Source organism: Xenopus tropicalis, chromosome 6 (genome assembly GCF_000004195.4).
Source record: "Xenopus tropicalis strain Nigerian chromosome 6, UCB_Xtro_10.0, whole genome shotgun sequence".
In the NCBI taxonomy this organism is placed as follows: domain Eukaryota; kingdom Metazoa; phylum Chordata; class Amphibia; order Anura; family Pipidae; genus Xenopus; species Xenopus tropicalis.
The window spans coordinates 808,733-825,417 of record NC_030682.2 but is presented as its reverse complement, the minus strand read 5'-3'; the positions used below and the strand labels follow the sequence as shown (position 1 = coordinate 825,417).

The window sequence follows — 16,685 nt, the reverse complement described above, 5'->3', positions numbered from 1 at the left end:
TAGGGGTACAGCACCCAGACCCCCACACTTCTTCGCCCTATAGCGGAGCAGGGTGCCTGTGTGTATCTAAACGCTCCTCCCCCTACAGGTTTAGGGTACAACACCCAGACTCCCCACACTTCCTCGCCCTATAGCGGAGCTGGGTGCCTGTGTGTATCTAAACGCTCCTCCCCCTACAGGTTTAGGGTACAGCACCCAGACTCCCCACACTTCCTCGCCCTATAGCAGAGCAGGGTGCCTGTGTGTATCTAAACGCTCCTCTCCCTACAGGTTTAGGGGTACAGCACCCAGACTCCCCACCTTCCTCGCCCTATAGCGGAGCTGGGTGCCTGTGTGTATCTAAGGGATCCCCCCTACAGGTTTAGGGTACAACACCCAGACTCCCCCACACTTCCTCTCCCTATAGCGGAGCAGGGTGCCTGTGTGTATCTAAATGCTCCTCCCCCTACAGGTTAAGGTACAGCACCCAGACTCCCCACACTTCCTCGCCCTATAGCGGAGCAGGGTGCCTGTGTGTATCTAAATGCTCCTTCCCCACAGGTTTAGGGGTACAACACCCAGACTCCCCACACTTCCTCGCCCTATAGCGGAGCAGGGTGCCTGTGTGTATCTAAATGCTCCTCCCCCTACAGGTTTAGGGGTACAACACTCAGACTCCCCACACTTCCTCGCCCTATAGCGGAGCAGGGTGCCTGTGTGTATCTAAATGCTCCTCCCCCTACAGGTTTAGGGGTACCAACACCCAGACTCCCCACACTTCCTCGCCCTATAGTGGAGCAGGGTGCCTGTGTGTATCTAAACGCCCCCCCCCTACAGGTTTAGGGGTACACACCCAGACTCCCCACACTTCCTCGCCCTATAGCGGAGCAGGGTGCCTGTGTGTATCTAAACGCTCCCCCCCTACAGGTTTAGGGGGTACAACACCCAGACTCCCCACACTTCCTCGCCCTATAGCGGAGCAGGGTGCCTGTGTGTATCTAAACGCTCCCCCTACAGGTTTAGGGGTACAACACCCAGACTCCCACACTTCCTCGCCCTATAGTGGAGCAGGGTGCCTGTGTGTATCTAAACGCTCCCCCCCCTACAGGTTTAGGGGTACAGCACCCAGACTCCCCACACTTCCTCGCCCTATAGCGGAGCTGGGTGCCTGTGTGTATCTAAGGGATCCCGCCCCCTACAGGTTTAGGGGTACAGCACCCAGACTCCCCACACTTCCTCGCCCTATAGCGGAGCAAGGTGCCTGTGTGTATCTAAACGCTCCCCCTACAGGTTTAGGGGTACAACACCCAGACTCCCCACACTTCCTCGCCCTATAGCAGAGCAGGGTGCCTGTGTGTATCTAAGGGATCCCGCCCCCCGTCTTTTTGTGGCGCCGCTCCGAACCCCCCAATTTTCCCATTGACTTTGACAGGGAAGATTTTCAAACTGCTGCCGCTCTTACAGCTTTGAGGCCACACCCCCCAAAGTTGTGTCACATGGTCATAGGGTCACCCCGAATGAAAATATGATGATTGTGGGATGCCCAAAAGTGGGCGGGGCTGTGAACAGCCAATCAGAATTTACCTATTGAATTTTATTGATTTGATGCCACAGAGTCCCCAAACTGTGCAGAGTTGGTCACTGGGGGACGGCACTTCAAAACTATGAAAAGTGGGTTGGGCCACTAACAGCCAATCAGATTTCATCCTTTGGTTTAAATGTAAAATGCTGCCAGTCTCACACTATTTATGCCAGGGTGCCCCTGTTTGTCACTGGGTGACTTCCACTCAAGGTTAGAAAAAGTGGGCGTGGCCACCAATCGCCAATCAGATGTCACACATTGACTTTCAGTGGGGAAAGATACACCCCATTGCTGCCAGTCAGACACTATTAACACCAGGGGCCCCAAACTTTGCCCAGTGGGTTTTACTATATAACCGTGATCCAAGGTCAAAAAAGGTGGGTGGAGCCAACAACAGCCAATCAGATTTCATTCAGTGACTTCACATTTTTCAAACCAGCATGAAGTTTGTTCTCTAGTTTATTTTCTATAGTTTATTATTTGCATTTGTCTTTTACAGCTTTCAGTTCTCAACTGGGGGTCACTGACCCTGACGGCCTAAAACTATGGCTCTCATTGTTCTATATCTTTATATGAATGTGACCTGAACCCCCAAACAGAAATGATTCTATTGGCCCCTGTATTTATTGCACAGAAATGACCCAATAGCATATCTGTGGGGCGGGGCATATGTAAGTGACTCCTTAGGATTCTTAATTTGAAGGCGGAGTCTGGTGTTTCAGCCAATGGGATGACAGGTGTGAGTGAAAGATGTTGGTGCCCATAAAGCTGGGAAAGGTTCCAGACTCTCTCTAACGGGTTTGGCCTCCACCAATCAGCAGTCAGACAGATTGTGTACCAATGGGAGGGATTGGGTTGGGTTGGGGTGCATTGGGAATGGATTCAGTATAAGGTTGGGGTGGGTACGGTACTGGGAATGACTAGGTGGGAGGTTGGGGTGCATTGGGAATGGATTCAGTATAAGGTTGGGGTGGGTACAGTACTGGGAATGACTAGGTAGGAGGTTGGGGTGGGTACGGTACTGGGAATGACTAGGTAGGAGGTTGGGGTGCATTGGGAATGGATTCAGTATAAGGTTGGGGTGGGTACGGTACTGGGAATGACTAGGTGGGAGGTTGGGGTGCATTGGGAATGTATTCAGTATAGGTTGGGGTGGGTACAGTACTGGGAATGACTAGGTGGGAGGTTTGGGTGCATTGGGAATGGATTCAGTATAAGAGTTTGGGGTGGGTACGGTACTGGGAATGACTAGGTGGGAGGTTGGGGTGCATTGGGAATGGATTCAGTATAAGGTTGGGGTGGGTACGGTACTGGGAATGACTAGTGGGAGGTTGGGGTGCATTGGGAATGGATTCAGTATAAGGTTGGGGTGGGTACAGTACGGGAATGACTAGGTGGGAGGTTGGGGTGCATTGGGAATGGATTCAGTATAAGGTTGGGGTGGGTACGGTACTGGGAATGACTAGGTGGGAGGTTGGGGTGCATTGGGAATGGATTCAGTATAAGGTTGGGGTGGGTACGGTACTGGGAATGACTAGGTGGGAGGTTGGGGTGGGTACAGTACTGGGAATGACTAGGTGGGAGGTTGGGGTGCATTGGGAATGGATTCAGTATAAGGTTGGGGTGGGTACGGTACTGGGAATGACTAGGTGGGAGGTTGGGGTGCATTGGGAATGGATTCAGTATAAGGTTGGGGTGGGTACGGTACTGGGAAATGACTAGGTAGGAGGTTGGGGTGCATTGGGAATGGATTCAGTTAAGGTTGGGGTGGGTACAGTACTGGGAATGACTAGGTAGGAGGTTGCGGTGGGTACGGTACTGGGAATGACTAGGTGGGAGGTTGGGGTGCATTGGGAATGGATTCAGTATAAGTTGGGGTGGGTACAGTACTGGGATGACTAGGTAGGAGGTTGGGGTGGGTACGGTACTGGGAATGACTAGGTAGGAGGTTGGGGTGCATTGGGAATGGATTCAGTATAAGGTTGGGGTGGGTACGGTACTGGGAATGACTAGGTGGGAGGTTGGGGTGCATTGGGAATGGATTCAGTATAAGGTTGGGGTGGGTACAGTACTGGGAATGACTAGGTGGGAGGTTGGGGTGCATTGGGAATGGATTCAGTATAAGGTTGGGGTGGGTACGGTACTGGGAATGACTAGGTGGGAGGTTGGGGTGCATTGGGAATGGATTCAGTATAAGGTTGGGGTGGGTACGGTACTGGGAATGACTAGGTGGGAGGTTGGGGTGCATTGGGAATGGATTCAGTATTAGGTTGGGGTGGGTACAGTACTGCGGAATGACTAGGTGGGAGGTTGGGGTGCATTGGGAATGGATTCAGTATAAGGTTGGGGTGGGTACGGTACTGGGAATGACTAGGTGGGAGGTTGGGGTGCATTGGGAATGGATTCAGTATAAGGTTGGGGTGGGTACGGTACTGGGAATGACTAGGTGGGAGGTTGGGGTGGGTACAGTACTGGGAATGACTAGGTGGGAGGTTGGGGTGCATGGAATGGATTCAGTATAAGGTTGGGGTGGGTACGGTACTGGGAATGACTAGGTGGGAGGTTGGGGTGCATTGGGAATGGATTCAGTATAAGGTTGGGGTGGGTACGGTACTGGGAATGACTAGGTGGGAGGTTGGGGTGCATTGGGAATGGATTCAGTATAAGGTTGGGGTGGGTACGGTACTGGGGAATGACTAGGTGGGAGGTTGGGGTGCATTGGGTGGATTCAGTATAAGGTTGGGGTGGGTACGGTACTGGGAATGACTAGGTGGGAGGTTGGGGTGCATTGGGAATGGATTCAGTATAAGGTTGGGGTGGGTACGGTACTGGGAATGACTAGGTGGGAGGTTGGGGTGCATTGGGAATGGATTCAGTATAAGGTTGGGGTGGGTACGGTACTGGGAATGACTAGGTGGGAGGTTGGGGTGCATTGGGAATGGATTCAGTATAAGTGAGAGATCAGAGACCCTGTATAAGGGTGTAACTGGATATGAGAAAGGGGTGTAAGAGTTTGGTTGGATTGGGGGTAGGATTAGGCAGGTTGGGGTACCCGGTTGCCACGGTTGGTACATTGGGTTGGATTGGGGGTAGGATTAGGCAGGTTGGGGTACCCGGTTGCCACGGTTGGTACATTGGGTTGGATTGGGGGTAGCATTAGGCAGGTTGGGGTACCCGGTTGCTACGGTTGGTACATTGGGTTGGATTGGGGGTAGAATTAGGCAGGTTGGGGTACCTGGTTGCCACAGTTGGTACATTGGGTTGGATTGGGGGTAGGATTAGGCAGGTTGGGGTACCTGGTTGCCACGGTTGGTACATTGGGTTGGATGGGGTAGGGTTAGGCAGGTTGGGGTACCCGGTTGCCACGGTTGGTACATTGGGTTGGTACATTGGGTTGGATTGGGGGTAGGATTAGGCAGGTTGGGGTACCCGTTCCACGGTTGGTACTATGGGTTGGATTGGGGGTAGGATTAGGCAGGTTGGGGTACCCGGTTGCCACGGTTGGTACATTGGGTTGGATTCGGGGGTAGGGTTAGGCAGGTTGGGGTACCCGGTTGCCACGGTTGGTACATTGGGTTGGATTGGGGTTTAGATTAGGTAGGTTGGGGTACCCGGTTGCCACGGTTGGTACATTGGGTGGATTGGGGGTAGGGTTAGGCAGGTTGGGGTACCGGTTGCCACGGTTGGTACTGGGTTGGATTGGGATAGGGTTAGGCAGGTTGGAGGTACCCGGTTGCCACGGTTGGTACATTGGGTTGGTTGGGGGTAGGGTTAGGCAGGTTGGGTGTACCCGGTTGCCACGGTTGGTACATTGGGTTGGATTGGGGGTAGGGTTTAGGCAGGTTGGGCGTACCCGGTTGCTACGGTTGGTACATTGGGTTGGATTGGGGGTAGGATTAGGCAGGTGGGGTACCCGGTACGTTGGTACATTGGGTTGGATTGGGGGTAGGATTAGGCAGGTTGGGGTACCCGGTTGCCACGGTTGGTACATTGGGTTGGATGGGGGTAGGATTAGGCAGGTTGGGGTACCCGGTTGCCTCGGTTGGTACATTGGGTTGGATTGGGAGTAGGGTTAGGCAGGTGGGTACCCGGTGCCATGGTTGGTACATTGGGTTGATTGGGGGTAGGGTTAGGCAGGTTGGGGTACCCGGTTGCTACAGTTGGTACATTGGGTTGGATTGGGGTAGGGTTAGGCAGGTTGGGGTACCCGGTTGCCATGGTTGGTACATTGGGTTGGATTGGGATAGGGTTAGGCAGGTTGGGGTACCCGGTTGCCATGGTTGGTACATTGGGTTGGATTGGGGGTAGGGTTAGGCAGGTTGGGGTACCGGTTGCCATGGTTGGTACATTGGGTTGGATTGGGGTAGGGTTAGGCAGGTTGGGGTACCCGGTTGCTACAGTTGGTACATTGGGTTGGAATTGGGGTAGGGTTAGGCAGGTTGGGGTACCGGTTGCCACGGTTGTACATTGGGTTGGATTGGGGGTAGGGTTAGGCAGGTTGGGGTACCGGTTGCCACGGTTGGTACATTGGGTTGGATTGGGGTAGGGTTAGGCAGGTTGGGGTACCGGTTGCCACAGTTGGTACATTGGGTTGGTTGGGCGGTAGGATTAGCAGGTTGGGGTACCTGGTTGCCACGGTTGGTACATTGGGTTGGATTGGGGGTAGGGTTAGGCAGGTTGGGGTACACCGGTTGCCACGGTTGGTACTTGGGGTTGGTACATTGGGTTGGATTGGGGGTAGGATTAGGCAGGTTGGGGTACCCGGTTGCCACGGTTGGTACATTGGGTTGGATTGGGGTAGGGTTAGGCAGGTTGGGGTACCCGGTTGCCACGGTTGGTACATTGGGTTGGATTGGGGTAGGATTAGGCAGGTTGGGGTACCGGTTGCCATGGTTGGTACATTGGGTTGGATTGGGCGGTAGGGTTAGGCAGGTTGGGGGGGTACCCGGTTGCCACGGTTGGTACATTGGGTTGGATTGGGGGTAGGATTAGGTAGGTTGGGGTACCCGGTTGCCACGGTTGGTACATTGGGTTGGATTTGGGGGTAGGATTAGGCAGGTTGGGGTACCCGGTTGCCACGGTTGGTACATTGGGTTGGATTGGGGGTAGGATTAGGCAGGTTGGGGTACCCGGTTGCCACGGTTGGTACATTGGGTTGGATTGGGGGTAGGATTAGGCAGGTTGGGGTACCCGGTTGCCACGGTTGGTACATTGGGTTGGATTGGGGGTAGCATTAGGCAGGTTGGGGTACCCGGTTGCTACGGTTGGTACATTGGGTTGGATTGGGGGTAGAATTAGGCAGGTTGGGGTACCTGGTTGCCACAGTTGGTACATTGGGTTGGATTGGGGGTAGGATTAGGCAGGTTGGGGTACCTGGTTGCCACGGTTGGTACATTGGGTTGGATTGGGGGTAGGGTTAGGCAGGTTGGGGTTACCGGTTGCCACGGTTGGTACATTGGGTTGGATTGGGGGTAGGATTAGGCAGGTTGGGGTACCCGGTTGCCACGGTTGGTACATTGGGTTGGATTGGGGGTAGGGTTAGGCAGGTTGGGGTACCCGGTTGCCACGGTTGGTACATTGGGTTGGATTGGGGGTAGGATTAGGCAGGTTGGGGTACCCGGTTGCCACGGTTGGTACATTGGGTTGGATTGGGGGTAGGGTTAGGCAGGTTGGGGTACCCGGTTGCCACGGTTGGTACATTGGGTTGGATTGGGGGTAGGGTTAGGCAGGTTGGGGTACCCGGTTGCCACGGTTGGTACATTGGGTTGGATTGGGGGTAGGGTTAGGCAGGTTGGGGTACCCGGTTGCCACGGTTGGTACATTGGGTTGGATTGGGGGTAGGGTTAGGCAGGTTGGGGTACCCGGTTGCTACGGTTGGTACATTGGGTTGGATTGGGGGTAGGATTAGGCAGGTGGGTACCCGGTTGCTACAGTTGGTACATTGGGTTGGATTGGGGGTAGGATTAGGCAGGTTGGGGTACCGTGTTGCCACGGTTGGTACATTGGGTTGGATGGGGTAGGATTAGGCAGGTTGGGGTACCGTTGCCTCGGTTGGTACATTGGGTGGATTGGGGGTAGGGTTAGGCAGGTTGGGGTACCCGGTTGCCATGGTTGGTACATTGGGTTGGATTGGGGGTAGGGTTAGGCAGGTTGGGGTACCCGGTTGCTACAGTTGGTACATTGGGTTGGATTAGGGGTAGGGTTAGGCAGGTTGGGGTACCCGGTTGCCATGGTTGGTACATTGGGTTGGATGGGGGTAGGGTTAGGCAGGTTGGGGTACCCGGTTGCTACAGTTGGTACATTGGGTTGATTGGGGGTAGGGTTAGGCAGGTTGGGTACCCGGTTGCCATGGTTGGTACATTGGGTTGGATTGGGGTAGGGTTAGGCAGGTTGGGGTACCCGGTTGCTACAGTTGGTACATTGGGTTGGATTGGGGGTAGGGTTAGCAGGTTGGGGTACCCGGTTGCCTCGGTTGGTACATTGGGTTGGATTGGGGGTAGGTTAGGCAGGTTGGGGTACCCGGTGCCACGGTTGGTACATTGGGTTGGATTGGGGGAGGGTTAGGCAGGTTGGGGTACTGGTTGCCACAGTTGGTACATTGGGTTGGATTGGGGGTAGGATTAGGCAGGTTGGGAGGTACCTGGTTGCCACGGTTGGTACATTGGGTTGGATTGGGGGTAGGGTTAGGCAGGTTGGGGTACCCGGTTGCCACGGTTGGTACATTGGGCGTTGTACATTGGGTTGGATTGGGGGTAGGATTAGGCAGGTTGGGGTACCCGGTTGCCACGGTTGGTACATTGGGTTGGATTGGGGGTAGGATTAGGCAGGTTGGGGTACCCGGTTGCCACGGTTGGTACATTGGGTTGGATTGGGGGTAGGATTAGGCAGGTTGGGGTACCCGGTTGCCATGGTTGGTTACATTGGGTTGGATTGGGGTAGGGTTAGGCAGGTTGGGGTACCCGGTTGCCACGGTTGGTACATTGGGTTGGATTGGGGGTAGGATTAGGTAGGTTGGGGTACCCGGTTGCCACGGTTGGTACATTGGGTTGGATTGGGGGTAGGATTAGGCAGGTTGGGGTACCCCGGTGCCACAGTTGGTACATTGGTGGAATTGGGGGTAGGATTAGGGCAGTTGGGGTAACCCGTTGCACGGTTGGTACATTGGGTTGGATTGGGGGTAGTATTAGGCAGGTTGGGGTACCCGGTTGCCACGGTTGGTACATTGGGTTGGATTGGGGGTAGCATTAGGCAGGTTGGGTACCCGGTTGCTACGGTTGGTACATTGGGTTGGATTGGGGGTAGAATTAGGCAGGTTGGGGTACCTGGTTGCCACGGTTGGTACATTGGGTTGGATTGGGGGTAGGATTAGGCAGGTTGGGGTACCTGGTTGCCACGGTTGGTACATTGGGTTGGATTGGGGGTAGGGTTAGGCAGGTTGGGGTACCCGGTTGCCACGGTTGGTACATTGGGTTGGATTGGGGGTAGGATTAGGCAGGTTGGGGTACCCGGTTGCCACGGTGTACATTGGGTTGGATTGGGGGTAGGATTAGGCAGGTTGGGGTACCCGGTTGCCACGGTTGGTACATTGGGTTGGATTGGGGGTAGGGTTAGGCAGGTTGGGGTACCCGGTGCCTCGGTTGGTACATTGGGTTGGATTGGGGGTAGGGTTAGGCAGGTTGGGGTACCCGGTTGCCACGGTTGGTACATTGGGTTGGATTGGAGGTAGGGTTAGGCAGGTTGGGGTACCCGGTTGCCACGGTTGGTACATTGGGTTGGATTTTGGGGTAGGGTTAGGCAGGTTGGGTACCCGGTTGCCACGGTTGGTACATTGGGTTGGATTGGGGAGGTAGGGTTAGGCAGGTTGGGGTACCCGGTTGCTACAGTTGGTACATTGGGTTGGATTGGGGGTAGGGTTAGGCAGGTTGGGGTACCTGGTTGCCACGGTTGGTACATTGGGTTGGATGGGGGTAGGGTTAGGCAGGTTGGGGTACCCGGTTGCTACGGTTGGTACATTGGGTTGGATGGGGAGGTAGGGTTAGGCAGGTTGGGGTACCCGGTTGCCTCGGTTGGTACATTGGGTTGGATTGGGGGTAGGATTAGGCAGGTTGGGGTACCCGGTTGCCACGGTTGGTACATTGGGTTGGATTGGGGGTAGGGTTAGGCAGGTTGGGGTACCGGTTGCCATGGTTGGTACATTGGGTTGGATTGGGGGTAGGGTTAGGCAGGTTGGGGTTACCGGTTGCTACAGTTGGTACATTGGGTTGGATTAGGGGTAGGGTTAGGCAGGTTGGGGTACCCGGTTGCCATGGTTGGTACATTGGGTTGGATTGGGGGTAGGGTTAGGCAGGTTGGGGTACCCGGTTGCTACAGTTGGTACATTGGGTTGGATTGGGGGTAGGGTTAGGCAGGTTGGGGTACCCGGTTGCCATGGTTGGTACATTGGGTTGGATTGGGGGTAGGGTTAGGCAGGTTGGGGTACCCGGTTGCACGGGTTGGTACATTGGGTTGGATTGGGGGTAGGGTTAGGCAGGTTGGGGTACCGGTTGCCATGGTTGGTACATTGGGTTGGATTGGGGGTAGGGTTAGGCAGGTTGGGGTACCCGGTTGCCATGGTTGGTACATTGGGTTGGATTGGGTAGGGTTAGGCAGGTTGGGGTACCCGGTTGCTACAGTTGGTACATTGGGTTGGATTGGGGGTAGGGTTAGGCAGGTTGGGCGGTACCCGGTTGCCACGGTTGGTACATTGGGTTGGATTGGGGGTAGGGTTAGGCAGGTTGGGGTACCCGGTTGCTACGGTTGGTACATTGGGTTGGATTGGGGGTAGGGTTAGGCAGGTTGGGGTACCCGGGTCGGGATACATGGCATTACAGTTCCTTCCATCTCACTGATCCTTTCAGCACTAATAACATCTCAGCAGGTTTAATATAAATTAGTAATTAAAGGTTATTTTTCAAGCACAGAAAGAGCCAATGAGCAGATATTATATATATATTATATACCATTACTGTCAGTATATAGAGAGAGAGTGGGGAGGGGCCAAAGTCACATGCACAAGAAACTCTTCCCTCCAAGGTCCGAGGGCAGAATCTCTCTTTAGCTGGGCAGTTAGCGGTGGGTGCCCGGCTCTGCGGGGCATAGGGGTGCAATGGGCACTGATCCTAGATCCGAGTGACAAGGTAACTTGTATGGTGGGAATCCAGCGGTGGGTGCCCGGCTCTGCGTGGCATAGGGGTGCAATGGGCACTGATCCTAGATCCGAGTGACAAGGTAACTTGTATGGTGGGAATCCAGCGGTGGGTGCCCGGCTCTGCGTGGCATAGGGGTGCAATGGGCACTGATCCTAGATCCGAGTGACAAGGTAACTTGTACGGTGGGAATCCAGCGGTGGGTGCCCGGCTCTGCGTGGCATAGGGGTGCAATGGGCACTGATCCTAGATCCGAGTGACAAGGTAACTTGTACGGTGGGAATCCAGCGGTGGGTGCCTGGCTCTGCGTGGCATAGGGGTGCAATGGGCACTGATCCTAGATCCGAGTGACAAGGTAACTTGTATGGTGGGAATCCAGCGGTGGGTGCCCGGCTCTGCGTGGCATAGGGGTGCAATGGGCACTGATCCTAGATCCGAGTGACAAGGTAACTTGTACGGTGGGAATCCAGCGGTGGGTGCCCGGCTCTGCGTGGCATGGCATAGGACCTGCAATAGACAATATGATATTAAGAACATCAGGGCTTTTACAGGCATTGAGTTTGGAACCAACATGGGCCAGATGTGTGCTGGCTCTGCCCATGTGTGGCCCCTGTGGCTCCTGAGTGCAACTTGTGGGTCTGAAATGACTTCTGCTCCAAAGGGATGGAAATGGTTTTGATTCAGTACCATGCACTTGGGTTGCCCAGTGTGAATGCCATCTGGTATCCATTTCAGCCAACAGACCAGTATCCATGGCGGCCCTGATGCAACCTCTAAGGAGAGTGCCCGCAAGCTATAGGGGGAGCACAAGCTAAACCGAGAGCGAGCACAAACTGAAGGGAGAGCACACAAACTGAAGGGAGAGCACACAAACCGAAGAGAGAGCGAGCACAAACCGAAGAGAGAGCGAGCACAAACCGAAGAGAGAGCGAGCACAAGCTACAGAGAGAGCAAGCACAAACCGAAGAGAGAGCGAGCACAAGCCAAAGAGAGAATGAGCACAAACCGAAGAGAGAGCGAGCACAAGCCAAAGAGAAAATGAGCACAAACCGAAGAGAGAGCGAGCACAAGCCAAAGAGAGAATGAGCACAAACCGAAGAGAGAGCGAGCACAAGCCAAAGAGAGAATGAGCACAAACTGAAGAGAGAGCGAGCACAAGCTACAGAGAGAGCGTGCACAAGCCAAAGAGAGAATGAGCACAAACTGAAGAGAGAGCGAGCACAAGCTACAGAGAGAGCGTGCACAAGCTACAGAGAGAGCGTGAACAAGCTACAGAGAGAGCGTGCACAAGCCAAAGAGAGAATGAGCACAAACTGAAGAGAGAGCGAGCACAAGCTACAGAGAGAGCATGCACAAGACAAAGAGAGAATGAGCACAAACCGAAGAGAGAGCGAGCACAAGCCAAAGAGAGAGAGCACAAGCCAAAGAGAGAGCGAGCACAAGCCAAAGAGAGAATGAGCACAAGCCGAAGAGAGAGCGAGCACAAGCCAAAGAGAGAATGAGCACAAGCCAAAGAGAGAGCGAGCACAAGCCAAAGAGAGAATGAGCACAAACTGAAGAGAGAGCGAGCACAAGCTACAGAGAGAGCATGCACAAGCCAAAGAGAGAATGAGCACAAACTGAAGAGAGAGCGAGCACAAGCTACAGAGAGAGCGTGCACAAGCTACAGAGAGAGCGTGCACAAGCCAAAGAGAGAATGAGCACAAACTGAAGAGAGAGCGAGCACAAGCTACAGAGAGAGCGTGCACAAGACAAAGAGAGAATGAGCACAAACCGAAGAGAGAGCGAGCACAAGCCAAAGAGAGAATGAGCACAAGCCAAAGAGAGAATGAGCACAAGCCGAAGAGAGAGCGAGCACAAGCCAAAGAGAGAATGAGCACAAGCCGAAGAGAGAGCGAGCACAAGCCAAAGAGAGAATGAGCACAAACTGAAGAGAGAGCGAGCACAAGCTACAGAGAGAGCGTGCACAAGCCAAAGAGAGAATGAGCACAAACTGAAGAGAGAGCGAGCACAAGCTACAGAGAGAGTGTGCACAAGCCAAAGAGAGAATGAGCACAAACTGAAGAGAGAGCGAGCACAAACCGAAGAGAGAGCGAGCACAAGCCAAAGAGAGAATGAGCACAAACTGAAGAGTGAGCGAGCACAAGCTACAGAGAGAGCGTGCACAAGCCAAAGAGAGAATGAGCACAAACTGAAGAGAGAGCGAGCACAAGCTACAGAGAGAGCGTGCACAAGCCAAAGAGAGAATGAGCACAAACTGAAGAGAGAGCGAGCACAAACCGAAGAGAGAGCGAGCACAAGCCAAAGAGAGAATGAGCACAAACCGAAGAGAGAGCGAGCACAAAGCCAAGAGAGAATGAGCACAAGCCGAAGAGAGAGCGAGCACAAGCCAAAGAGAGAATGAGCACAAACTGAAGAGAGAGCGAGCACAAGCTACAGAGAGACCGTGCACAAGCCAAAGAGAGAATGAGCACAAACTGAAGAGAGAGCGAGCACAAGCTACAGAGAGAGCGTGCACAAGCCAAAGAGAGAATGAGCACAAACTGAAGAGAGAGCGAGCACAAGCTACAGAGAGAGCGTGCACAAGCCAAAGAGAGAATGAGCACAAACTGAAGAGAGAGCGAGCACAAGCTACAGAGAGAGCGTGCACAAGCTACAGAGAGAGCGTGCACAAGCCAAAGAGAGAATGAGCACAAACTGAAGAGAGAGCGAGCACAAGCTACAGAGAGAGCGTGCACAAGACAAAGAGAGAATGAGCACAAACTGAAGCGAGAGCGAGCACAAGCTACAGAGAGAGCGTGCACAAGCCAAAGAGAGAATGAGCACAAACTGAAGAGAGAGCGAGCACAAGCCAAAAGAGAATGAGCACAAACTGAAGAGAGAGCGAGCACAAGCTACAGAGAGAGCGTGCACAAGCCAAAGAGAGAATGAGCACAAGATAAAGAGAGAATGAGCACAAACCGAAGAGAGAGCGAGCACAAGCCAAAGAGAGAATGAGCACAAACTGAAGAGAGAGCGAGCACAACCTGAAGAGAGAGCGAGCACAAGCTAAAGAGAGAATGAGCACAAGCTAAAGAGAGAATGAGCACAAACCGAAGAGAGAGGGAGCACAAGCTAAAGAGAGAATGAGCACAAGCTAAAGAGAGAATGAGCACAAGCTAAAGAGAGAGCGAGCACAAACCGAGAGAGGAGGGAGCACAAGCTAAAGAGAGAGCGAGCACAAGCCAAAGAGAGAATGAGCACAAGCTAAAGAGAGAGCGAGCACAAACCGAAGAGAGAGGGAGCACAAGCTAAAGAGAGAGCGAGCACAAGCCAAAGAGAGAATGAGCACAAGCTAAAGAGAGAGGGAGCACAAACCGAAGAGAGAGGGAGCACAAGCTGAAGGGAGAGCGAGCACAAGCCAAAGAGAGAGCGCTCAAGCTGAAGGGAGAGCGAGCACAAGCTGAAGGCATAGGGGCCAATGGATTACAGCAGGGGAGGATTTTATGACATTGGCTGATGGGGGCCCAGCAGTGTCTGCAGTTCTGATGCACTGGGGCTTCAAAAGAATGGAAGTGCAGTATTAGCGAGCAAGTAGAACGATCATTATAGCCCAATATCACTTGCTTTTGGCCTGGGCAGGGGGGTTGTCAGTGCTTGGGGTGCCATTACCCTTGGCCTCTCACTGTATATAATGTGCCTGGGGTGCCGGTACCCTCTGCCTCTCACTGTATATAATGTGCTTGGGGTGCCGGTACCCTCTGCCTCTCGCTGTATATAATGTGCTTGGGGTGCCGGTACCCTCGGCCTCTCGCTGTATATAATGTGCTTGGGGTGCCATTACCCTCGGCCTCTCACTGTATATAATGTGCTTGGGGTGCCGGGTACCTCTGCCTCTCACTGTATATAATGTGCTTGGGGTGCCGGTACCCTCGGCCTCTCACTGTATATAATGTGCTTGGGGTGCCGGTACCCTCTGCCTTTCACTGTATATAATGTGCTTGGGGTGCCGGTACCCACTGCCTCTCACTGTATATAATGTGCTTGGGGTGCCGGTACCCTCTGCCTTTCACTGTATATAATGTGCTTGGGGTGCCGGTACCCTCTGCCTCTCACTGTATATAATGTGCTTGGTGAGCCAGTACCCTCTGCCTCTCACTGTATATAATGTGCTTGGGGAGCCAGTACCCACTGCCTCTCACTGTATATAATGTGCTTGGTGAGCCAGTACCCTCTGCCTCTCACTGTATACAATGTGCTTGGGGTGTCGGTACCCTTTGCCTCTCGCTGTATATAATGTGCTTGGGGTGCCGGTACCCTCTGCCTCTCGCTGTATATAATGTGCTTGGGGTGCCGGTACCCTTTGCCTCTCGCTGTATATAATGTGCTTGGGGTGCCGGTACCCTCTGCCTTTCACTGTATATAATGTGCTTGGGGTGCCCGTACCCTTTGCCTCTCACTGTATATAATGTGCTTGGGGAGTCGGTACCCTCGGCCTCTCGCTGTATATAATGTGCTTGGGGTGCCATTACCCTCGGCCTCTCACTGTATATAATGTGCTTGGGGTGCCGGTACCCTCTGCCTCTCACTGTATATAATGTGCTTGGGGTGCCGGTACCCTCGGCCTCTCACTGTATATAATGTGCTTGGGGTGCCGGTACCCTCTGCCTTTCACTGTATATAATGTGCTTGGGTGCCGGTACCCACTGCCTCTCACTGTAATATAATGTGCTTGGGGTGCCGGTACCCTCTGCCTTTCACTGTATATAATGTGTTGGGGGTGCCAGGTCCTCTGCCTCTCATGTATATAATGTGCTTGGTGAGCCAGTACCCTCTGCCTCTCACTGTATATAATGTGCTTGGGGAGCCAGTACCCACTGCCTCTCACTGTATATAATGTGCTTGGTGAGCCAGTACCTCTTGCCTCTCACTGTATACAATGTGCTTGGGTGTCGGTACCCTTTGCCTCTCGCTGTATATAATGTGCTTGGGGTGCCGGTACCCTCTGCCTCTCGCTGTATATAATGTGCTTGGGGTGCCGGTACCCTTTGCCTCTCGCTGTATATAATGTGCTTGGGGTGCCGGTACCCTCTGCCTCTCGCTGTATATAATGTGCTTGGGGTGCCCGTACCCTTTGCCTCTCGCTGTATATAATGTGCTTGGTGTGCCGGTACCCTTTGCCTCTCGCTGTATATAATGTGCTTGGGGTGCCGGTACCCTTTGCCTCTCGCTGTATATAATGTGCTTGGGGTGCCGGTACCCTCTGCCTCTCGCTGTATATAATGTGCTTGGGAGTTGCCGTACCCTTTGCCTCTCGCTGTATATAATGTGCTTGGGTGCCGGTACCCTTTGCCTCTCGCTGTATATAATGTGCTTGGGGTGCCGGACCCTTTGCTCTCGCTGTTTATAATGTGCTTGGGGTGCCGTACCCTTTGCCTCTCGCTGTATATAATGTGCTTGGGGTGCCGGTACCCTTTGCCTCTCGCTGTATATAATGTGCTTGGGGTGCCGGTACCCTTTGCCTCTCGCTGTATATAATGTGCTTGGGGTGCCGGTACCCTCTGCCTCTCGCTGTATATAATGTGCTTGGGGTGCTCCCTGGGTAATGAATGAATGATACCCTTTAGATACCCTTTATCTAAGAACTGGGAAACATTGGTTTCCACATTACTGGGGCACTAAATGCCTCTGGCACAGGGTGGGGCAAGTCATGAGCCCAGGAAACTGCCTATTGTTGGGCACCACACAGGGGGGTATAGATACGGCCCTGTACCCCACCCAGCCATGCACCTTGGGAGATGAATGGACCCCAGGTCAGGGTGGAACGGGACATCTGGGCTCTCCTGAAAGAAAAAAAGCAAAGAGTTGGTTCAGCGAGAGGCACCGGAGCAGGGAATAAAGTACAACTGGGAGTTGATTGAGAGCTGGGTACAAGCACCCACCTCTACTACTTACCTACA

General features: G+C 53.6%; 1 pseudogene; it reads right to left on the bottom strand.

The window, feature by feature from the left end:
• Positions 1-11,174: 11,174 nt before the first annotated feature.
• The window catches only part of LOC116411523, a 31,473-nt pseudogene continuing 25,962 nt past the window's right edge, over positions 11,175-16,685 (bottom strand).